This window comes from Mixophyes fleayi, chromosome 9 (genome assembly GCF_038048845.1).
Source record: "Mixophyes fleayi isolate aMixFle1 chromosome 9, aMixFle1.hap1, whole genome shotgun sequence".
Lineage (NCBI taxonomy): Eukaryota > Metazoa > Chordata > Amphibia > Anura > Limnodynastidae > Mixophyes > Mixophyes fleayi.
The window spans coordinates 1,405,947-1,430,877 of NC_134410.1; the positions used below are offsets into that span (position 1 = coordinate 1,405,947).

At 43.0% G+C, this 24,931-nt stretch overlaps 1 long non-coding RNA gene across 1 annotated transcript; it reads right to left on the reverse strand.

Annotated features, from left to right (window-relative positions):
• Window positions 1-1,335: 1,335 nt before the first annotated feature.
• On the reverse strand, window positions 1,336-13,478 carry LOC142101390 (uncharacterized). Its single transcript, XR_012678998.1, has 3 exons — window positions 13,388-13,478; window positions 6,378-6,522; window positions 1,336-2,055 (listed from the first exon to the last, which is right to left on the reverse strand). It is a non-coding gene; the product is annotated as an uncharacterized LOC142101390 (long non-coding RNA).
• Between the last annotated feature and the right edge of the window lie 11,453 nt (window positions 13,479-24,931).

The window sequence follows — 24,931 nt, forward strand, 5'->3', positions numbered from 1 at the left end:
CTCCACTGCTGCCCCCGTACATTATCCTGCGCTCCACTGCTGCCCCCATACATTATCCTGCGCTCCACTGCTGCCCCCATACATTATCCTGCGCTCCACTGCTGCTCCCGTACATTATCCTGCGCTCCACTGCTGCCCCCATACATTATCCTGCGCTCCACTGCTGCCCCATCACTTCCTGACTCCCCAATTATACCTGGAAAAGGGAACACTTCACACTCGACGACCGCTCCCATTGCAGACGCACGCTGTTCTGAGGGCAAAGCGGCCAGTGAGTGTACAACACGTGGCAGCACGGTGGCTCAGTGGTTAGCACTTCTGCCTCACAGCGCTGGGGTCATGAGTTCAATTCCTGACCATGGCCTTATCTGTGTGGAGTTTGTATGTTCTCCCCGTGTTTGCGTGGGTTTCCTCTGGGTGCTCCGGTTTCTTCCCACACTCCAAAAACATACTGGTAGGTTAATTAGCTGCTAACAAACTGACCCTAGTCTGTCTGTCTGTCTGTGTGTGTGTGTGTGTGTGTGTGTGTGTGTGTGTGTGTGTATGTATGTGTGTGTGTGTGTTAGGGAATTTAGACTGTAAGCTCCAATGGGGCAGGGACTGATGTGAATGAGTTCTCTGTACAGCGCTGCTGAATTAGTGGTGCTATATAAATAAATGGTGATGATGATGATGATTATAATTAAGCTCGGTAAACATCACTGTGAGGAGGGCAGCACAGAACAGACACTGAGACAGGACCACGTATCACATATATAATACACGGCTGCTCAACAAACTGTCCCTGGATCATATATGTAAATATCTCCAGGAGTGTTTGTGCCATTTTACGGTGTCGTACATCAGTTGCTCTCCCTCCTATTAATATATGGTTACATTTAATTATTTGCTATTGCTGTGCACAGACTGATTCAGACAGAGTTTCCCTGATGTAGGGTGACGCTGCTTCATGTACAAAAATATATTTTTTTACAGTGTCCGTCATGCTGCAGATTGGACGTAACAATATTTCTTCTCTAAGTCATTGAGGATGGCTGGCAGGGGGCCGGCACGGTGAGTAAGAGCTCCACACTGCAGTTCATTGAAGAAACTGACAGTGACTCAGAATGAATCCAATATATCTGATTACAAGTCACATTTAATGCATTTTCAGTTCGGATTGTTGGGTTAAAATTTATTTTAAGGAGATGACTCATCACAAATTTATTAAAAACCCCCTCTCAGGGTATTGTTTCATTTATACTACAATTATAACATTATTTTTGTAAAACATGAATGATATTGAGAACAATCACTTTTATTAAAATAACTATTTAAACTTGATATTTTCTTGTCAATAAGTTGAAAGTTGATGAATTTAAAAAATATGCAGTTAATCCCTCTATAAATGTTGAATGCAGCCTATAAACAGTATATAGGGTAAATTCTCTGTATCCTAGTATGTATTTGTAGCATGTAATTGATTTATTACTTTATTAAAGTGATATAAAATATATTTGTATATTGTCCATATACTGTAGAGGAATAAACCCTTCAATGGGAGATTATACACTAATTGTCCTTCTTTGGAAATCAGGCTAAAATATGCTAAATAAGCCCCTCCCACTCTGGTGAAGAGACTTCTGGGAAGTCCCATTCATATATCAGCTCTCTCCAGGACCATCTATAACATCAGCTCTGGTTGTGATGGAGATTCAGGGTCTGAGATGTTTGTATAATGAGGAGAATGACTCATCCCTCTCAGTGACATCAGAATCTCATTCATTTATTTATGCAGCTTAGACTTTGTCATTCACAATAAACTTCAGTGAACCCGTCTGTCTTTAATGTATAAATGCAGGAACAATAACACGATATAACGTGAGGAAAACTGGAGATATAATGCGTCTCATTTACCAACATTGCACAAGGTGCACTGACTCCCAGCAACCAGTCAGCGATGAGCTTTTATCTGTCTGCAGCAAGTTAGAGAATGAAAACAACGGTCTGATTGGTCGCTGTGGTTACTGCAAATTTTGCACCTAAATACAATGTTTATTATGAAGATCCAGGATCCTGTGGATTTAAAAAAAAAAAAAAATATATATAAAATGTATTTAAATAAATTGTAAACATACATTATATTTCACAACCTGTATAAACAGATGCTTTACTCCAAAAATAATATATTTATTAATGATTTTCAGTGAGCGCTCACGTGTTTACCAGCAATGTATTCATGAATAGGACGACATTCCTCTTAGTGAAACCCAAAATTTCCACACTGTTCCTGATGGATTCATCCTGGAATTCTGATGTATGGAAATCGCCACAAAAATATCTGCCATAAAATCAGACGTCTGGGCCACTATCCAGAACAGGATTTATGTATCAGGTAATTCCTTGGTGAGTAAGTTATGACAATAAACGTAATTACTGTGTAGAACACACCCAACTGTCCAGCATCCATATAGCTCCATAAAAAGCATATTACACAGCCCTATATCCTGCATATTATACAACCATATATCCTGCATATTACACAGCCCTATATCCTGCATATTACACAGCTGTATATCCAGCATATTACACAGCCCTATATCCTGCATATTACACAGCCCTATATCCTGCATATTACACAGCTGTATATCCTGCATATTACACAGCCCTATATCCAGCATATTACACAGCCCTATATCCAGGATCTTGTGCAGCCAGTCATCCAGCATATTATACAGCCCTATATCCTGCATATTACACAGCTGTATATCCAGCATATTATACAACCATATATCCTGCATATTATACAGCCACTTATCCAACATATTATTATTATTATTATCATTTATTTGTTAGGCACCACAAGATTTCCGCAGCGCTGTACACAGTACAAACAGTAGACTATACAGGGTGAAACAGTACAGAACAATAAACAAAAGTACCAATACTTCAGAAACTCCAGGCAGGCAGATGCAATAAGCACGGAGCCGAAGAACAGGTGAGGAGACAGGAGGGGAGGGGGCCCTGCTCATGTGAGCTTACATCCTAAGGGAGGGTAGACAGAACCAGGCACAAGGGGAGCCAGAAGAGAGAAGGGAGAGTGAGTGGAGGAGATGGGGGTTAAGTGGATGGTTGGTAGGCTTTGAGGAAGAGGTGAGTTTTGAGTGCACGTTTGAAGGAGCACAGAGTAGGAGAGGCGGATGGAACGAGGGAGGTCATTTCAGTGAAGGGGGGCTGCACGGGAAAAGTCCTGGATTCTGGAATGGGAAGAGGTGATCAGAGTGGAGGAGAGGCGGCGGTCATTGGCTGAGCGCAGGGAGCGGGCAGGAGTGTGTATGGAGAGGAGGTTAGAGATGTAGGGGGCAGTAGAGTGGGAGAGAGCCTTGTAGGTGGTGGTGAGGAGTTTGAAGAGGATTCTATAGGGGAAGGGGAGCCAGTGTAAGGCAAGGCAGAGCCCTATATCCAGCATATTATACAACCATATATCCAGCATATTACACAGCCCTATATCCAGCATATTATACAACCATATATCCTGCATATTACACAGCTATTTATCCAGCATATTACACAGCCCTATATCCAGCATATTATACAACCATATATCCAGCATATTACACAGCTGTATATCCAGGATCTTGTACAGCCAGTCATCCAGCATATTACACAGCCCTATATCCAGCATATTACACAGCCATTTATCCGGCATATTACACATCTATTTATCCTGCATATTACACATCTATTTATCCTGCATATTACACAGCTATTTATCCTGGATATTACACAGCCCTATATCCGGCATATTACACAGTCGTATATCCGGCATATTACACAGTCGTATATCCAGCATATTATACAGCCATTAATCCGGCATATTACGCAGCCATTTATCCAGCATATTACACAGTCGTATATCCAGCATATTACACAGCTGTATATCCAGCATATTACACAATTTTGTCTTGGTCATTAGCAGGTTGTGTGTTTCTAACATAAGGGCCTGATCAGTTCTCTATATTATGTATATGTGGTGTGGGCTATCCTGCGGGATAAATAGGAGCCTCAAATGCCAGTTGTTAAGAACAAATCTCTCTAGTCTGTATTATATCACTTTTTTTTATTATTATTATTATTATTATTATTGTTGTTATCATTATTATTATATATACTGCACTGACACATGTTTCTGTATATAGTATATAAATATATATATACAGCCTGAAGAGATGAGCGTGGACATTGTACAATTACCAGATCTCTGTGACTCTCCATTGACAGTCCTTTGAAGCTGTAATTATACCTGTTACAAATATCAATAGGTGGCTGTTCTCTGTAATAAATGACATGGAAGGAATCTCCGGGCTGTGAGTGTATCTGCTGCATTGATCTTATGTCTTTTGTTCCAAATGTCTGAAAATAATTGGTGAGGGCTCGTACAGTGAGATGTGAGAGGAGTCTGCGGCCTGCGGAGGGGGGGTCGTTGGCTGTTTACATCACAGAGCGGGGTGCTCCAAGTCATTAGCGTCTTTAGATGCTCGTCATCAACATTCTAATTATTCCTGATCCTGAATTAAAGACCTCTAAATGAGTGTGAAAAACTGAAGCCGGCGTCTCTGCGACACTGACGGAGTAATCTATTCATCCCTCCGTGATTCATTGCAGATCAATAATGTTTAAATAATCTATGGTTGCAATTAAAGAAGCGAATGGTATTATTGTGAGTACTGTAATCTCCTGAATTACATGAAGCCTCAAGTTATTGTGTCCATACACAACGTGTGTATACAGAGCATGATTATCTCATTTACAAGAACAATGATAGAGAGGTGTCAGATCACACAGAGCATCACAGCTTCCTGCGTATGGGGCTGTGTAGCCACAGACCGGTCAGAGGGCCCATGCTGACCCCTGTCCACCACCAAAAGCACCTACAATGGGCATGTGGACGCTGGACCATGGAGCAATGGAAGGAGGTGGCCTGGTCTGATGAATCACGTTTTCTTTTACATCATGTGAACGGCCGGGTGTGTGCATCATTTACCTGGGGAAGAGATGTCACCAGGATGCACTATGGGAAGAAGGCAGCTGGCGGAGGCAGTGTGATGTTCCGGGCAATGTTCTGCTGGGAAACCTTGGGTCCTGGCATTCATGTGTTATGCCCACAGAAGTAGTGGACCTATCAGTCAGGTCTGACGAACCCCCTGGTCTTCACCAAGAACCACATACAGGGTGGGTCGTTTGGGTTTTGCTGCTGGAGGTTTGCAGGCAGCGGTCCCTCCTGACATCAAAGGAGAGGAGATGAAGAGACTGCAGTAGGATATGTAGCCAGTCGTCCACAGACGGTGCACAACCAGGCAGTTCGGCACAGAGGGAAGGTCCAATCAAACGTTAGGATAGCCGGGGTCTGGTACACTATCGGACTGCGTGGTACAAGGGAGCCAAGAGACGCTGGAGTCAGGGAGAGAAGCCGAGGTCAATCGTTGTAATGAACAGAATACACGGTACCAAAGGGGAATCCACAAATGAAGCCAGGAAGCCAGGTCATACACAGCAAGCACAAGGAACTGTATACACAGGGATCTGGCTGAACGCTGGGAACAGAGAGCTGACAGGAACTAGTGCTCTGAAACAGGTCCCGTGTCAGCACTGAACTAAATAGTAAAGAGATTTGAATTCTCCGCCTAGCTGGTCACATGATCGCACTGTCGGGCCACACACCCGGAAGTCGGATAGCGCGAGCGGCAGTGGGAGGGGAGCAGTAGCGAGGAAGCAGGTAAGTCTCTAACATCATGTGGATGTTACTTGACACTTGGCCTCCAGTTCCCCAGATCTCAATCTGATCGAGCACCTGTGGGATGTGCTGGAGACACAAGTCCGAGCCATGGAGGCCCCAGCTCATAACTTACAGGACTTAAAGGATCTGCTGCTAACGTCTTGGTGTCAGATACCACAGGACACCTTCAGGGGTCTTGTGAAGTCCAGGGCTCGATGGGTCAGAGCTGTTTTGGCGACACGAGGAAGAGCTACACTATATTAGGCAGGTGGTTTTAATACAAGGTTAATACGTTTATAAAGCAGAGTTTATAAATGTAGAATTATTCCAAGCACGGGAATTTGCATCTATATAACTGTATATAACATGATAACAATGTTTTCATTATTCTGTGAATGTGATCTGTTAACTTAATACAGACATCCTAGAACCCGTCCACCTCAGCAGCTGATGGATTGTGAGATAAAGAGATAAAGGAAGACAAGGATCCATGTGTTGGTGAAATACACAATAATTTGGTGGTAATCGCTTGAACGATTACAAGAACTCCGACACAGACAAGACGTACAATAAAAAAAACGATGTCAGCAAAAAACGATGTCAGCAATATTGAGAGACTTACCTAGAAGACGACTGTAGAGATATCCAATGGCATCAGAAGCCTGACAGAACCTCCTTCCGCCTGACCAGGTCTTCAGCATTGTGACGTCAGTGCGACCTTCATACATTTACCTGTAAGGCGGCGATGTCGGGACCCAGTAAGTAAACTGTTTAAACAAGGGTTTGACCAACTTTAGTGATTGGAAGTGAAACCTCCATCTTACTTAGTAAACTACTTACTTGTAAACCTGTTACAATGTTGCAATTGTCACTAACCAGAACATTGATTGGATAGAATAAGGCGACGCAGAGATAAAGCATAAGTTTCTATAGCTTCTCATATAGCTTCTTGGGCACATTCAAGCATTGGTTTCTGCATTATCTCTTCTTTATCCTCATATTCAGCATTATGACACATATATACTTATATACATATAGTGTTACAGACACCTAGCACTGAGCATATTTATGACCCCCCCCATATAATTATAAAGATAGATCTTCACCTTCCACCACTCTCATCCGCTCCACAGACGCAGCGACACTCACAGATAGAAGTTATCCCAGCTGCCCCCACTCAGACTTCAGAATATCCTCAAACTTCTCCTCCACACAAATAAATAATCATCTAAATTGGCCCCCACCCACTTCCTTAAGGGGTACCAGCCCAGGTGCCCAGTGAGGGGGTACACTAGCAGTGTTAGTTACCCAGAAGGAAGCGGTTCTAGGCGCGGAGGAAGGAGCCTAGTGTTGGCAGCAGGAAGCCCCTCCTACTGCGGTTAGAGGCCGCATTTGAGTTAAAGAAAGGGGGCGGGGGCAAGGCAAGCCCAGCCGGTCCCCAGCAACACAACAGACAGGGTGGCAAAGGCGGGCCTTTGTGACACCCTCAACAAGCCACAATATTACATTAATATAAACTACACAGTCATATTATTTATGTAAATGGACTTACTCTGTGTACATTTTTAAACAACCAAAAACATCTGTTATAGTGTTACTGTGACCTCTAAGAACTTGTTCTCTCAGTAGAACATAAGCTGACACAGGTGGGGTCCCTTCCTTATGTCTCCTGTCCGTCCTACGTCTCTTGTCACGTCTGTTGCTGAATATTGTGGGGGGCTCTGCTCTGTCCTGACACTGGTACCTGTAACTGTATCTGCGGATCAAGTGCTCTCTGTGCCTGACGTTACCATCATGTGTATCTGTCATTACACCTCACTGTATCCATGTATCTGTCATTATATCTAACTGTATCCATATATCTGTCATTATATCTAACTGTATCCATGTATCTGTCATTACACCTCACTGTATCCATGTATCTGTCATGATATCTAACTGTATCCATGTATCTGTCATTACACCTCACTGTATCCATGTATCTGTCATTATATCTAACTGTATCCATATATCTGTGACTATATCTAACTGTATCCATGTATCTGTCATTATATCTAACTGTATCCATGTATCTGTCATTATATCTAACTGTATCCATGTATCTGTCATTATATCTAACTGTATCCATGTATCTGTCATTACACCTCACTGTATCCATGTATCTGTTATTATATCTAACTGTATCCATATATCTGTCATTATATCTAACTGTATCCATGTATCTGTCATTATATTATACTTGAGCGGATTGTCTGCAGCCGCCTCACCAGGCACCTCTCTGACAACTCCCTCCTTGACCCTCTCCAATCCGGCTACCGCCCCCTCCACTCCACCGAAACAGCCCTGGCTAAAGTCACTAATGATCTCCTATCAGCCAAATCCAAGGGTCACTTCTCTATACTTATCCTCCTCGACCTTTCTGCGGCCTTCGACACCGTGGACCATCCCCTCCTGCTGCAAACTCTTCTCTCTCTCAGCCTCTCTGGTCCTGTCCATGCCTGGTTCACCTCATACCTTGCTAACCGCTCCTTCTCTATCCACGTCTGGTTCTTCCTCCACCCTCTCCCCTCTCCCTGTAGGAGTTCCTCAGGGCTCTGTTCTTGGCCCTTTACTCTTTTCACTGTATACTTCCTCCCTTGGGGCTCTCATCTCCTCATTCGGTCTTCAGTATCACCTATATGCTGATGATATTCAACTCTACATCTCTTCTCCTAATCTTTCCTCCTCCCTCCTCTCTCGTGTAACTGACTGCCTCTCAGCCATCTCATCCTGGATGTCCTCACGCTTTCTTAAAATTAACATCTCTAAAACTGAACTCATTGTCTTTCCCCCACCCAGATTCCCTTCCCACCACGACCTCTCCATTGTTGTTAACAACTCCACTATCTCCTCTGTCACCCAACTCCGCTGCCTGGGAGTCACTCTTGACTCCTCTCTCTCTTTTGCCCCCCACATCCAATCCCTCGCCCAAGTCTGTCGCTTCCAACTCCGTAACATTGCCCGCATCCGTCCCTTCCTCTCTCAAGAGGCCACCAAATCTATCATCCATGCTCTCATCATCTCCCGCCTCGACTACTGCAACCTCCTCCTAACTGGCCTCCCCTGTTCCCACCTCGCCCCCCTCCGCTCTATACTTAATGCGGCTACGAGACTTATCTTCCTCTCACGCCGCTCCTCCTCTGCCTCCCCTCTCTGTCTTGCCTTACACTGGCTCCCCTTCCCCTATAGAATCCTTTTCAAACTCCTCACCACCACCTACAAGGCTCTCTCTCAGTCTACTGCCCCTTATATCTCCAACCTCCTCTCCATTCACACTCCCGCCCGCTCCCTGCGCTCAGCCAATGATCGCCGCCTCTCCTCCACTCTGATCACCTCTTCCCACTCTAGAATCCAAGACTTCTCCCGTGCTGCCCCCCTTCACTGGAACGACCTCCCTCTCTCCATCCGTCTCTCACCCAATCTGTGCTCCTTCAAGCGGGCACTTAAAACTCACCTGTTCCTTAAGGCCTACCAACCATCCACTTAACCTCTCACCTCTTCTGGTTCTCCCCTGCCCCCTTTCTCTCTCTCCGTTGCTTCACTGGCTCCCTTATGTACCTGATTCTGTTTACCCTCCCTTAGGATGTAAGCTCGTATGAGCAGGGCCCTTATTCCTCCTGTCTCCATACCTGTTCTTCCGCTCCGTCTCTACTGTATCTACCTGCCTGGAGTTTACGAAGTATTGGTATTTTATGTTTAATGTTCTGTACTGTTTTGCCCTGTATGGTCTACTGTTTGTACCATGTACGGCGCTGCGGAAACCATGTGGCACCTAACAAATAAACGATAATAATAATAATAATAATTATATCTAACTGTATCCATATATCTGTCATTATATCTAACTGTATCCATGTATCTGTCATTATATCTAACTGTATCCATGTATCTGTCATTATATCTAACTATATCCATGTATCTGTCATTATATCTAACTGTATCCATATATCTGTCATTATACCTCACTGTATCCATATATCTGTCATTATATCTAACTGTATCCATATATCTGTCATTATATCTAACTGTATCCATATATCTGTCATTATATCTAACTATATCCATATATCTGTCATTATATCTAACTGTATCCATGTATCTGTCATTATATCTAACTGTATCCATGTATCTGTCATTATATCTAACTGTATCCATGTATCTGTCATTACACCTCACTGTATCCATGAATGTTTTCTCTGTATGTCTGTCTGGTGCCTTATAAATAAACACTGATGATGATATGTTAATGCTCAGAACGTAGGGATTTGTACAATAAAACAGGGAAGCTGAACGCAGGAGCAGAGTCTTTAGCCCACAGTCCAGTATCGTTACTTTACACTTCAGTCTTCATAACCTCTGTCAGACAAACACAGCAGAATCTCCCACTTAATGTTCGCAGTAATTAATGAGGCAGATATATCACTGTCCTGATGCAGAAGAGCGTCATATATTAACGTTACTTCTCCACTTCCATGAACCTTCAGTGATTGCTTTTTGGTTAAAGTTTACGCCTGGAACAGAACTGAGACAATTACATCCTCAATATCTTCATCCGTAGAAGAGTCTAAAATATTCATGAGAGCAGATGGCTGTGAGCGCGATAACTTCTGATCAGCAATAGGAACACGTTACGCGGTAAGTGTCAGTTCTTAGGGATGTAAAGACTTCTGCAGCTGTAACATCACCCAGAGACGCACAATTATAAGTGTAACCTATATTCATCATTTACATTTCATTACTTGAAGCTGAAAGCTTAAGACACATTAACAAATAGTACGCCTACGGGAGCAGAGAATCTCTAAACCTTAAAATGTCAGAGCCCAATTTTATTCCCACATACTAAAAAACACCAGTATATGTATGTGTATCATGATCAGTTATTTATATAGCGCCACTAATTCTGCAGCGCTGTACAGAGAACTCACATCAGTCCCTGCCCCATTGGAGCTTACAGTCTAAATCTCCTAATTTACACACAGACTAAGGGCAATTTAATAGCAGTCAATTAACCTACAAGTATGTTTTTGGAGTGTGGGAGGAAACCGGAGCACCCGGAGGAAACCCACGCAGAGACGGGGAGAACATACAAACTCCACACAGATAAGGCCATGGTCGGGAATTTAACTCATGACCCCAGTGCTGTGAGGCAGAATTACTAACCACTGAGCCACTGTGCTGCCCATATATATGTGTGTGTGCATGTATGTGTCTATGTATGTATGTATGTATGTATCTATCTATCTGTGTGTAAGTATGTGTGTATCTAAGTGTGTATGTATGTATGTATGTATGTATGTGTGTGTATGTATGTGTGTAAGTATTTGTGTATGTATGTGTGTGTGTATGTATGTCATACTTGCCAACTCTCCCGGAATGTCCGGGAGACTCCCGCATTTTGCGAGTGTGGCAATCTCCCGAATTCTGCCCACTTCCTAGTGAAGTGGGCAGAATTAGATCCCAAACGCCGCGATTCCCGATGACGTCACAGGGGGCGGGGCCAAAATGACGCGATTATGGCCGCCCCGCCCCCTCACCCCCCCCTCCACTGGCTGGCTCCCGGAAGGGAGCTGAAGAAAGTAGGTAAGTATGATGTATGTGTGTATGTATGTGTGTAAGTATTTGTGTATGTATGTGTGTGTGTATGTATGTCATACTTGCCAACTCTCCCGGAATGTCCGGGAGACTCCCGCATTTTGCGAGTGTGGCAATCTCCCGAATTCTGCCCACTTCCTAGTGAAGTGGGCAGAATTAGATCCCAAACGCCGCGATTCCCGATGACGTCACAGGGGGCGGGGCCAAAATGACGCGATTATGGCCGCCCCGCCCCCTCACACCCCCCTCCACTGGCTGGCTCCCGGAAGGGAGCTGAAGAAAGTAGGTAAGTATGATGTATGTGTGTATGTATGTGTGTATGTATGTATGTATGTGTGCGTGCATGTATGTGTGTGTGTATTTATGTATGTGTGTATATATATATCATAATTGCCAACCTTTTAAAGTTCTTTCCGGGAGATCCCAGGCAGGGGGGCATGGTTGGAGGACGGGAGGGGCGGGGCGCAGTGAATCGCGTCATTTTGTAGCGTCATGCTGTTTTTGTAGCGGGGGCGGGGCCAAAATGACGTGATTCACTGCGAATTTGGGTCATTTTGACAGCGAGAGGCCGTTTGCGGAATATTTGCCTGCTCTCCCGGTTGTCCGGGAGATCTACCCGAATTTCGGGTGTCTGGGAGAGTTGGCAAGTATGATATATATGTGTATATGCATGTATGTGTGTATGTATGTATGTAAGTGTGTGTGTATCAGGAGTCTGTTTGATGTGCTGCACTTCAAGAAATTTTCTTGTAAGCATACACCCTACGGGGGCCCCTCACGTGGTTATCCAATATTTGGCCACCTTGATTACACTTGGAAGAGGGATCACCTTTGAAGACACCTTAGAGATCCCCATTCATTTGTTGGGACTTTACTGCTCGATGTCTATTTTGTTTGTGTTACAGTTATCTATTTATGATGCATCTCTGTTTGTGTGACCCTTATAGCGCTGTAAGTTACCATTTTCTGTTTGAGGAGCAGGTTGCTCCTTTTATGGTGACTTAGGCTGCTTTTTGGTATATATTAGCGCTCATTCTTGATTATATTGTTTTACTATACATTTAATGCGCTACCACCAGCGTTAACCCTTTATATCGCAGTATAAAACAAGCATTTTTGCCAAGAGTAGGGCAGTTCGCCCTTTGATACATATGCCCACTAGTCTCCATCTGACGATTCATCTTTAATATTGAGAAGTCGGAGGAATGTCGCCAGCATCCAGCCGGTGGATTAATCCTTGACCAGGACATAACTGCGACTATCAGAAAATTAGGTTCTGTGGTGACGTCAAACGTCTGCAATTTATGTTGTGTTTCTGTCACATAACTCTGGACATAACTGATGAGTGACAGGACACAATTTCAAAGAGGAACCATCAATTCCCTCCACAGGAATGACGTTGACGTGTTAGGGTGAGATAAATGGCAGCATCTAGAAAATGTCTTTAAGCTGTGGAATGTATCCGACCCAGCACGAGTTGTGGATAAGGTTACGGCCGTAGAAGGTCTTCGATCTCTGTGGAAAACTAGGGGGATTGTAGTCATTGGAGACCCAGCGCACCCCACATCCAAATCACATATGTAAATTATCTCTCGTTACACACACATTACACCCGCCAGGGAGGAGAACATTCTAGCAGGACAGAAACTGGCACAGACAAGCTATTGTTCCCTGGTATCAGTCAGTTTGGGCTGAGGGTTGACTGACTGTATTATCCCTCAGTGGGATTACTGACAGGAAGTCTTCTGTGCTTAGGAAATTTACCCCCCCCCCCCCCTAACATTATCTCAAATATTTTCTGCTCTGATAAACTCCTGAAACACAATTATATTATATTATATTATGGGGCACATTTATCAATGTTCTCAAAAAGTGAAAAATAGTTTTCAATCGTTATCGCATTGATAAGAATTGAACTATTTCTCAAATTTACGAAGAACCCAACACAGAAACAGCAGTTCAGATAAACTGTTGATTCTGTGATAAATAAAACATACTTACCACGTCCTCTTCGTAATGCGCTGTCTCCGGATCTCTTCCTTGTCCTCTTCGTTCCTCTTCATACTGCAACTGCGCATGTGCACAAACATCTCCGCTCTCTCTCTGGAACTATAGTTGCTGAGCAAGCGGTGAGTGACAGGGAGGGATCATGTGATCAGTGACAGGGAGGGATCATGTGATCCCTCCACACATGCGCTGTCCAGTTCTGCTCTTCGGAGCAGAGCTGACAGCACTGAAATTTTTCAATTATGACAATGTACGGCAGCTTCAGCTGACATATACATTAGCATAACAAGTTACCAAAAAAAACTTTTTTCGAAACTTGTCAGATTGCGGTAGGGAGCAGTCGCCATACTGTTGAATGGTGACTGCTCCCAAAAATGCAACAGAATGCAAAGCACCATTCATAATTCTGCAGGACACTACAAGTGGCGTTTACATAACGGTAAGTGTGTGAAAGTTTATTACCACTACTTGCTATATATATTATCTGTGAGTGCTGCTGGTCCGGCTTTTACTTGAGTTAATTTGCATTTAAGGTTTAGCGCTTCTTTAAGTTCCGAACCAAAAAGGGCTCAGTGTAGAACATGAGTTTCCATGGGAATATTTAGCATAATAAACATTTTCAGGTGTCACGGACAGAATGGTTTCCACGAGCATTTTCCCAGCGTGTTGCAGAGACGATCAATCACTTTGCTGCCACGAGGAGAAGCAGTTATCAGCCTAACATGGTAATGTGGAGAAACAACCGATAAACCTCACAAATGTCAATCCAGCTTTTGGCCGTTCTCTGCCTCCGAGAATAATATTATCTTTGGGGGGAAATGAATGATTTCCGCTTAATGTGTTTGGAGGGTGATGGTTCGGATCTGGGCGCTATATTTGGAAGCTGTGATCTGATATTTCATCTGGATTGTTGGGAATGAACGTTTAAAGTCTCAGAGCTTTGCAGCCGTCAGTTCCGCAGTTCAAATTGCAATCGCAGTGGTGACAAATGAGTTGAGACGCGGCTAATCTCTAGAGCTTGTTAATTGTCTGACATTCCTCATCTTATAACGAAACGTAATTAACGGAGAGGGAAAGTGTATGTTAGCACCTCAATATTTCAGTATGGCGTGTAACCTAATTAACATTAATATAAGGAGACGTGCGACGTGCTCTGCTGCTAGCAGCTGCCAATCACATGATAAACAACTGTTCGGTCTGATATAGCATTAGAGTGTAAGCTCCCATGGTCATGTTTTATCATACCAAAGCTCATCGTATCGTATGAACTGATTTTAGAAACAGACTAAGGGGCACATTTATCAATATTCGCATAAAGTGAAAAATAGTTTTCAATCCTTATCGATAAGGATTGAATTAATATTATCTACACAGCACTGCATTAAATGGACTGATTGCACCCCTCCTCCTCCTGAACTATAGGAAATTGACTGCTAGGAGCTGCCCCAGGGGCTCAGGGTAGGGTTGGGAGAAGCTTGATAATGTCGCATTAATGTGCGCGGCGTCACAGTTATATGTCCTGAATCCGGCACATTACACTAACGCACAACATTACTGATTACATACATCTATGTATTGTGCAGTCAAAGATATACTCATAGATGTGTGGGTGTGAGATCAGAAACATTGCTAGTAATTAATTATAGTAAGAGTAGCAAAGGAATTAGTTGCAATTAATTAGTGACTAACTGTTGTGATCTTTAGGCTGTAAAATTAATTATTAACCTGGAATCACCTTTGCTGTATTTAAAGCAGAAATCAGAAATAGCAAGTTATGTACCGTTCAAGCAAGCTATCCTTCAAATCATTATCTCCTTTTCAAAATCTCTCTGGTTGAAAAATAAAAATGGTTGCCAGACCCAGTTAGTCTGCTACACAGACACAGGCTCACAGCTCTCAGCAGGTCATGTGACAGCAGAGAGGGAGAAGGAGAATGTCACATCACAGGCAGAGTTTAGAGGGATGTTCCAAAGTCTCTCTGCTCACTACATCATGTGTCATTTGACTGTGGTTGCCATGGTAGTCCAGAATCATAAATCATTAATAGCAGCCTGATTAAAAAAAGGACAATGGCAATCATTATTCTTATAACTGCCCATAATGATTTATGTATTAAAAAAACAGTTAATTTTTTTTTTTTTTTTTATGTCATCACTTCTTAAAGTGTTTTCACAGGATTATGTGTATGTTGTACAGTAACTCTTGCTTCACCCTTTCTGTCTGTTCATACACACACCATACTGGCTTGTCCCCTGCTTATATGTGTCTGGGGAGTCAGACCGGGGTAAGCTGAGCTGCAGTGACCCCTATTTTTGGGGTACTGTTGGCAGCATGGTGGCTCAGTGGTTAGCACTTCTGCCTCACAGCACTGGCGTCATGAGTTCAATTCCCGACCATGTCCTTATCTATGAGGAGTTTGTTTGTTCTCCCTGTGTTTGCGTGGGTTTCCTCCGGGTGCTCCGGTTTCCTCCCACACTCCAAAAACATACTAGTAGGTTAATTGGCTGCTATCACATTGACCCTAGTCTGTCTGTGTGTGTGTGTGTGTGTGTGTTAGGGAATTTAGACTGTAAGCTCCAATGGGGCAGGGACTGATGTGAGTGAGTTCTCTGTACAGCGCTGCGAAATTAGTGGCGCTATATATAAATAAATGGTGATGATGATGATCTTCTGTGATCTAATGTGTGTCTATTTCTCGATTCAGAACATATTCTTGTAAATTAGCGATGGAGCCGACCATCACAACCTATTGCTGGTCTAATTTCCTGTTCAGACTCAGGATTTCCTGATCAATACCTTCCTTGATTCCTAATCACACTCGTCTCATCAGAAATACACCCAGATGACTCTTGGGGTTGTGGGACTTTGTAGAACAAGAACTTACTGGAAAAAACAACGATTTATCCAGTGAATCACTGAAACGATTAATTGAATTCTGAATATTTTGGTGATTTTTGCTAAATCGCTCATCTACCTAATATTGAGCTTTTCGCTCATCTCCATCCGCATTGGGTCTAAACTACAGTCTAATAATCGTGTATCACACTTTACTGTAATAGGTCATAGTGCAAAATGTCCCTAATGAAATATCTCCTATATGTGTACTGAGCAGTCACCTTCACTACAGACAATTGAGCCATTTTATTACCTACAGAAAGACATTTTTAGCTGGAAACATGGAAGGTAGACGCCAATGTGAACCGCTCAGCTTGGTCATTTATCTTTCAATTCCTGAAATATTTCATCAGTTTCCGCTCAGTGTTACAGCGGAGACTGAAATCAATCACAGTTTGTAATCTGAGCAGTCGGGATAATATCACAGTGACCGCGCAGTGTATAGGAGGATGGGAAGCACACACAACGGTCTCACAGGTTAGATGGGGACGGACCTGTTATTTTGTATCCCAGGAATTATACATCTGGGAGAAAAGGTCTTTTCTGAACAGTAAGAGGGACAATTAGTCTTTGCTAGAGTCTGATTCCACCTTTCTGCAGTTTTGGCAGCCAGAAAGGTCATATAATTATGGAACAATTTGATTTTAGTAGTTGTAAAATATCTAAACGGGTTCGGAGTCGAGGTCAAAGCACCTGCGGAAACGGCCTTCAGCCCTAGTGTGTAAATGGCTCCAATTACCCATGACTAAAAGCCATTATCTCCTAGCTTGTTACCCATTAGACGACGGTGTCGTCTATAACCAGCTCACACCTAATCTGTTACTATAGGGGGTAGGAATACCGCTCGATGGGAGAAAAGTATCAATCTAAAATTGCTACAAATTGCTGGTGATTTACGTCTTCACTCCGCCAGATGTATTATCCAGCGCTTTGGCGATTTCTGCCAGTTTCACACTATCTAACCCTCTGACGGTTTAGCCAAAATCATCAGAAAAATCGCCATTTTTTCATAGCTGCTTCTTGTAGGCGTAATAGCTCAGAGAAGAGGACCCGACTTATTAATTATGGGCCAAGAATTATTTACTGATTAAGGGGCAAAAATAATTTATAATTAAATTAAGGGACAATATTATTTTATTTCTAATGGGGAATTAATAAATTATGATTTTGACACAATTTTATTTCATGATAGGGGCACCAATTATACTGCACATCTGTGGAACTACAAGTACCAGCATGCACGTGTGCACTTGTAGTAGTAAGTGTTGCCCCATCATAAAAATGTATTATGTCTCTTTTAGTAATCAAATATTATGATTCAGTAATGTAATTATAACAAGCGTCACTCACCCCTACCATTGCTTTCACATTTATGTCTTGAAATGAAATTCCTTTGTATAATGCAACGTGTGGTATTTGGATGACGCCAACGGAAGACGAGCTGCGAGTGAGGACAGCCGGGAACATACATAGATATATATTTATTTCTCTCTCTTCAGATTACTAAAGTTTATTGGTTTGTATAAGTCCTAGGCAGCACGGTGGCTCAGTGGTTAGCACTGGGGTCATGAGTTCGATTCCCGACCATGGCCTTATCTGTGTGGAGTTTGTATGTTCTCCCCGTGTTTGTGTGGGTTTCCTCCGGGTGCTCCAGTTTCCCCCCACATTCTAAAAACATACTGGTAGGTTAATTGACTGCTATTAAAATGACCCTAGTCTGTCTGTGTGTGTCTGTGTGTGTGTGTATGTTAGGGAATTTAGATTGTAAGCTCCTATGGGGCAGGGACTGATGTAAGTGAGTTTTCTGTACAGCGCTGCAGAATTTGTAGCGCTATATAAATAGCTGATGATGATGATGCTAAACACATTGATTGACCATTTAGCTTCTGTCTGTGCTTTTCATCCTTGCATTTACACCATAAGGCAAAGTTGTTTCTATGCTTTACCAGCTCTGCTCTCCTCTCTGCATGAGATATAACGGCATCCGCAGAAGGATTGTGTTGGCGAATCAGACATCATCTCTGCCTGGTGATTAACGACTTGGCTGAATAGCACAGAATGGAGCCAGCCAGAGATGGCTTTAGTGACGGCTGCAGATATGTACAAGGCAATAAATGAAAGTTATATGGAGGCAGAATACCCCTGTAACTTCCTAAATCTAATATAGGTGACATTACATTCCCCTGACCTACATGGTTTTTCCCTACACAGATATAATGATACATCTGAGGCTCTTATCGCTCCCTAATAACGTCTCTCCCAATGAATATGCGCAGAGCAGATATAATGCAGGGAGCCAGGAGCATGAATCATCATGAAACGACATCTCGGTTCTGCTTTACTGGGAGAGGACAGAAGAGAACCACAATTACAGCCGCCTCTGTTCTCTCCACTAAACTCTCACAAGACTCCGCTCTTCCTAATCCGTCTCCCGTACAATCCCCGGGGGTGTCGCTGTTTCTATTTACTTTCATTACCGACATGTCAGTCTTTTCAGGGAGCAAAATAATGTTTAAACCGTGAAAACAAACAAGTCTGGATAAAACAAATGATTTATATCCCGCTTTATATGTCCACATTGGTGCACGTTGTCAGCCAGATACTGGCTAACCAGCGTCAGAGGACATAAAACAGCATTTTAGAATTAATTTTGTATTGAAGAAAGTTCTGCTGTGACAGAATTATGAGATCCGGGTAAATATCGTCAGTAATAACCTCTCACGTTCCGGCAGTCTGGACGGAGCGGGATTGATCCGTGGGATCAGTTTTATGGCGGTTTCTGTTCTGTAAATTGGTCTTTTCCTGGTCACAGATAGAATTTGAAGCCTTTGGGTGGTCTGGATGATATTAGATCTGTCTTTATAATGTTGTTTGGATCCTTCGGAGGAAAACTGGGATTTTGCTGAAGGTTAATGATGTTTGTAACTGATGTAACTCATTATATCCATCTTCATTGTTGAGTTGAATTTCTTCCTTCAGGACAGTCTTAGGCTGCTGGTAGTTCTACAGCTCTTATAGGATAAAGCCACTCAGAAATGTTTTGCCTAATTAAAGTAATCATTCTGGATACTATATCTTACCTGATCAACTCCTGATAATTTAAACAGGACTTCTGCCTGAAATTACCTATTGAAAACTCAAAAAACACTCTGGACCTCAAACTCGTTGTGCAGATAAAAACATGCTAATTATTCCCCAATCCCTGGACATCCCAAAATATTACATTCCTATCAGACAGAGATATGATGGATCCCTCCCAGAGTTTAACGATTTACAAGAACATTTTAATTTGTACAAAAACTGCTACAAATAATTTTTTTTTATCAATCAAACGATTCTCTTTATCATAGTTCCCCGCGTTATAATGATTCTGTAAAAATGTGACTTCTACAGTTAATTAGACATAAAATACTCTGAAACAATCTCCACACTTATTAATCAGATTTTGAAGTCTACAAACTTAATCTTTGTTTTTAATTGTAAGAAGGTGAAGCCTCCATCTGTATTAAGGGTGATGAATAAAACTTGACAGACATTCTAGTTTCCCCAGCGAGACTTATAGTAAATTTACTGATATATGGTCCCCTAAGCTCTCACAATATGAGACCAATGCTTAAATATTACCATTATTATATTAAAAATAATTCAGTGAAATCTTTTCTGATTCTTTGGACTTGATTCTGGTAACGGGAGGAAGCGACAGGAAGTGTAAAAGGGGTGTGGCTATTGATGAGGCGGGGTCTATAGCGCCACAGGTTGTGTCCAATGATGTAAATCTGCTCCTTTAGTGCCTAGAAATCCTTTCAGAGCTCTGACAGCAGAATTAAGATTATTACCAAATCCATATAGTTACAATGTATCAGTTTTCTGTACAGCAAAGAGACACAGGGCAAAATGAAAGCACAAAAAGCCCAAACGCAGGCGAAACCGGGATACCGTCCCTGAGCGTATTTACCAACGTGATACCGGTTCTGTCTATTGTCTATCAGGAAAGTCATAGACAACATCACACAACACCTGCAAAGAAATACAAAGTTACACATTCCAAAGATACATTATTACGTTTATAAATAACTGAATATAATTATGATACACTTTATTTGTTGCAAAAGTTGCAGACAGATTTAGAGTTGGAAGAGGGTGTGTCCTAGCTCATCTCTAAATCTCAGCGTGAAAACAAAGCTGTCCGTTATTTGTGTTCTACATGACGACGCTATTATCCCTACATTTACAGTCCTTACATCGCAGCATGATTGGCCCTGGGGCCCGTTTAGCTGCAGACTGTATATCCGCTGTATAAGACTCACAGTAATACAGGGTTCCACGCGTGTGCTGCTATGTAGCGTGTGTTTGTCAGTACAGCGCTACCTTCGCTGTGTCGTCATTTACAGTGTTATTAATAAATGCAATAGTGCCATTTTCCTTATAAAATCTAATGAAATACAAACATCCGTCATTTACTGCTCCATAAATGCTATGGGGACCTTCTTTCCTGCAGTAGCCCAAATAGAAATGACAAATAAATAATGAGAATTAATAGCATCAAATTATTTATAAGTCACAAATTCCCAAAATAATACCACCGCAGCGATTATCATTGAAGCGGACGGGTCAATACGCCATCAGCCAATCAGAAGCAGCCATTATCGTACTGAAATTACGCTTGACCGCCTTGGTTCTACCTTGTCAGACGTAAAGGGGGCAGAAGACTAAAATATGCAACAATCTAGATAAAGACGTTAGTGTCCATGTGCAGGACGGTAATATACAGTATATCACTTATATTACCCCACACAAATCGATGTTCACCCAACTCTATCAGAGGCTCTGTATCTAAATCTAGTAGCACTATTTACCCTCCCAGCTCCTGTGGTTGGAGAGTAGCAGTGAAACACTGAACGAATGTAGTTTATACACTTGTGGCACTACAAGTGCCAGCATTCACCGACAGCCCATGACTGTTTTTGCATGCCGGTGCTTGCAGAACTACAAGTGCCAGCATGTATATAGGTCCCAGTGCATACTGTGACTTGTAGTACCACAAGGGTACAGTATAAGAGTTCACCCAGTAAAAAATGCACAAAGTCCCATTAATGATATAAAGTAATAATACCGCTCTGTAATTATAATTATAACACATAGTGTCCCCTTCAATTCATAAATGTATATAATTATTGCACGGCTAAGAGACAGATAATACAGTATTTGGGCAAATATTATATTTCAGAAGAGAAACATCCGACAGACCAGAACGGAGGTAACAGCTCATTGCTTTGTACTTAGTGAAACAGTTTGTTTTATTATTACAGTTTAGACTAATATTACACAACAGGGAATTGAATATGGACAATTCTCAGTATATATAGAATAAAGTATAATCTTATAGAATCATTATAATTATAACCACAGAGGAATTTTCTGACAATACATAAATATAACTTAATTTGCAATATATATAATTACATCCTGCAGGGGGTCATTTAATCCATATAAAGCTGTAATATGAGTCATATATTCAATATATGAGTAAGATATATGATTTGTAAGAGTTATATCTGCTGGAATCCCAACTATATATTACAATTCAATGAAATCACACATGTTATTTATTTAATGCAACATAAAACTTTTCAGTGACATCCACCATGTACATAAGGAGGACTGAGAAGAGCAGAGAGAGGGACTGAGAGGAGCAGAGAGAGGGACTGAAAAGAGCAGAGAGTGGGACTGAGAAGAGCAGAGCGTCGGACAGAGAGGAGCTTAGAGTGGGACTGAGAAGAGCTGAGAGTGGGACTGAGAGGAGCAGAGAGTGGGACAGAGAAGAGCAGAGAGTGGGACAGAGAAGAGCAGAGAGTGGGACTGAGAAGAGCAGAGAGTGGGACTGAGAGGAGCAGAGAGAGGGACTGAGAGGAGCTTAGAGTGGGACTGAGAGGAGCTTAGAGTGGGACTGAGAAGAGCAGAGAGAGGGACTGAGAGGAGCTGAGAGTGGGACTGAGAGGAGCAGAGAGTGGGACTGAGAGGAGCAGAGAGAGGGACTGAGAGGAGCTTAGAGTGGGACTGAGAGGAGCAGAGAGTGGGAATGAGAGGAGTAGAGAGTGGGACTGAGAGGAGTAGAGAGTGGGACTGAGAAGAACAGAGAGAGGGACTGAGAGTGGGACTGAGAGGAGCAGAGAGAGGGACTGAGAAGAGCTGAGAGTAGAACTGAGAGGAGCAGAGAGAGGGACTGAGAGGAGCTTAGAGTGGGACTGAGAGGAGCAGAGAGAGGGACAGAGAACAGCAGAGAGAGGGACTGAGAACAGCAGAGAGAGGGACTGAGAGGAGCTGAGAGTGGGACTGAGAGGAGCAGAGAGAGGGACTGAGAGGAGCTTAGAGTGGGACTGAGAGGAGCAGAGAGTGGGACAGAGAAGAGCAGAGAGAGGGGCTGAGAGTGGGACTGAGAGAGGGACTGAGAAGAGCTGAGAGTGGGACTGAGAGGAGCAGAGAGAGGGACTGAGAAGAGCAGAGAGAGGGACTGAGAAGAGCTGAGAGTGGGACTGAGAAGAGCTGAGAGAGGGACTGAGAAGAGCTGAGAGTGGGACTGAGAGGAGCAGAGAGAGGGACTGAGAGGAGCTTAGAGTGGGACTGAGAGGAGTAGAGAGTGGGACAGAGAAGAGCAGAGAGAGGGACTGAGAACAGCAGAGAGAGGGACTGAGAGGAGCAGAGAGTGGGACTGAGAGGAGCAGAGAGAGGGACTGAGAGGAGCTTAGAGTGGGACTGAGTGGAGCAGAGAGAGGGACTGAGAGGAGCTTAGAGTGGGACTGAGAGGAGCAGAGAGTGGGACTGAGAGGAGCAGAGAGTGGGACAGAGAAGAGCAGAGAGAGGGACTGAGAGGAGCTGAGAGTGGGACTGAGTGGAGCAGAGAGAGGGACTGAGAGGAGCTTAGAGTAGGACTGAGAGGAGCAGAGAGTGGGACAGAGAAGAGCAGAGAGAGGGACTGAGAACAGCAGAGACAGGGACTGGGAGGAGCTGAGAGTGGGACTGAGAGGAGCAGAGGAGCAGAGAGAGGGACTGAGAGGAGCTTAGAGTGGGACTGAGAGGAGCAGAGAGTGGGACAGAGAAGAGCAGAGAGAGGGACTGAGAGGAGCTTAGAGTGGGACTGAGAGGAGCAGAGAGTGGGACAGAGAAGAGCAGAGAGAGGGGCTGAGAGGAGCAGAGAGTGGGACTGAGAGGAGTAGAGAGTGGGACTGAGAGGAGCAGAGAGTGGGAGTGAGAGGAGCAGAGAGAGGGACTGATAGGAGCTGAGAGTGTGAGTGAGAGGAGCAGAGAGAGGGACTGAGAGGAGCAGAGAGTTGTGTCCCGTAGTGTTTTGGGGCCTCAGTGATTGCCAAGTTTTCCTCCCCCCTAAGCTACAATATGATCTGTATTATGTTCTTCTTTCAATACAAAACATACCCTTGAGAATACCGCTTGTAGGATTAGATAGAAAAATGTCAGAGTGGTGGATTCTGTGTGATTTATGTGCTGTGATTTTACTCTTTAGATTATATTAGATGCACAGCAATAACTTTGATCATATTTTCCATATTTATATCTTGTCTCTTAATAAATGAAATTTTCTGTTCAACTTCATTGTATCCTTTTTAACATATTATTGTCAGAATTTTTTAAAACATTCATTTACATCTGAGCCCAGAGCCTGCGCTCCCAGCTACAGACATGAGAGAAGTATTTTATGCAGATAATGAAGCAATCACATTACTTGGAGTAATAAAACAGACGTCTCTACTACAGGCTCGGATCTGAGCAGCTCTCCAGGTCTCGTAGAGAGGGGGGGGGGGGGGGGGGTCTCACTATCGCAGGTATTATTATTATTATTTTATTATTATCTTTGACTTATAAGGCGCCACAAAGGGTCAGCAGCGCCGTACATTACATATACAGAAAACAGAACCAAGACACAACATGATGCACAAATATATACAAACACAGGTGACAGGGTAAAGCAAATCGGATTATATCTGACAGATAGTGGAAGGGATGGTAGAAATCAGCAAGAAGAAGGCCGAAGATTAATTAAACGGGTAAATCAGGGCTAGGGAAGCAGCCAAGAGGTACAGAGGGTGAAGGAACAGTAGAAGGAGCACACAAGGAAAGAGGGCCCTGATCCTGAGAGCTTACATCCTAAAGGGAAGGGGGAGACACATAAAGGGTGGTACTAACTAGGTATCCTACAGATTGTAGCTTCTTATGATTTAAATTATTTATGCTGTTGCTTTTTTGTACCGCAAGTAGCAAAAGTGACGAATAGGAATATGTATCAAAGGGTGATAATGTGTTATATTCAGTGATGCGCCTACTTATCACTTTGCCCTATGTATCGAGGGGATACTGGTGGCGATAGTTACATAGTTGGGGTAATATAGAGAAAGACTTCAGTCCATACGTTGTAATGTTCTCTAAAGCGGCCAATTCAATCTCCCTGATGAGGCCCCTTGTAGGGAATTGCGCAATTGGGAGAATTTTTCGTTAATCTCACAGGATTTCAATTTGTCACCTTTACTTTCCTGGGTGTTTACATGTTAATTAAGTTACTTTTAAGACACCCTCCCCAGATTACATAACCCCAAAGATGTACATTATAATGTAGCCTGTGTCAAGTTCTCC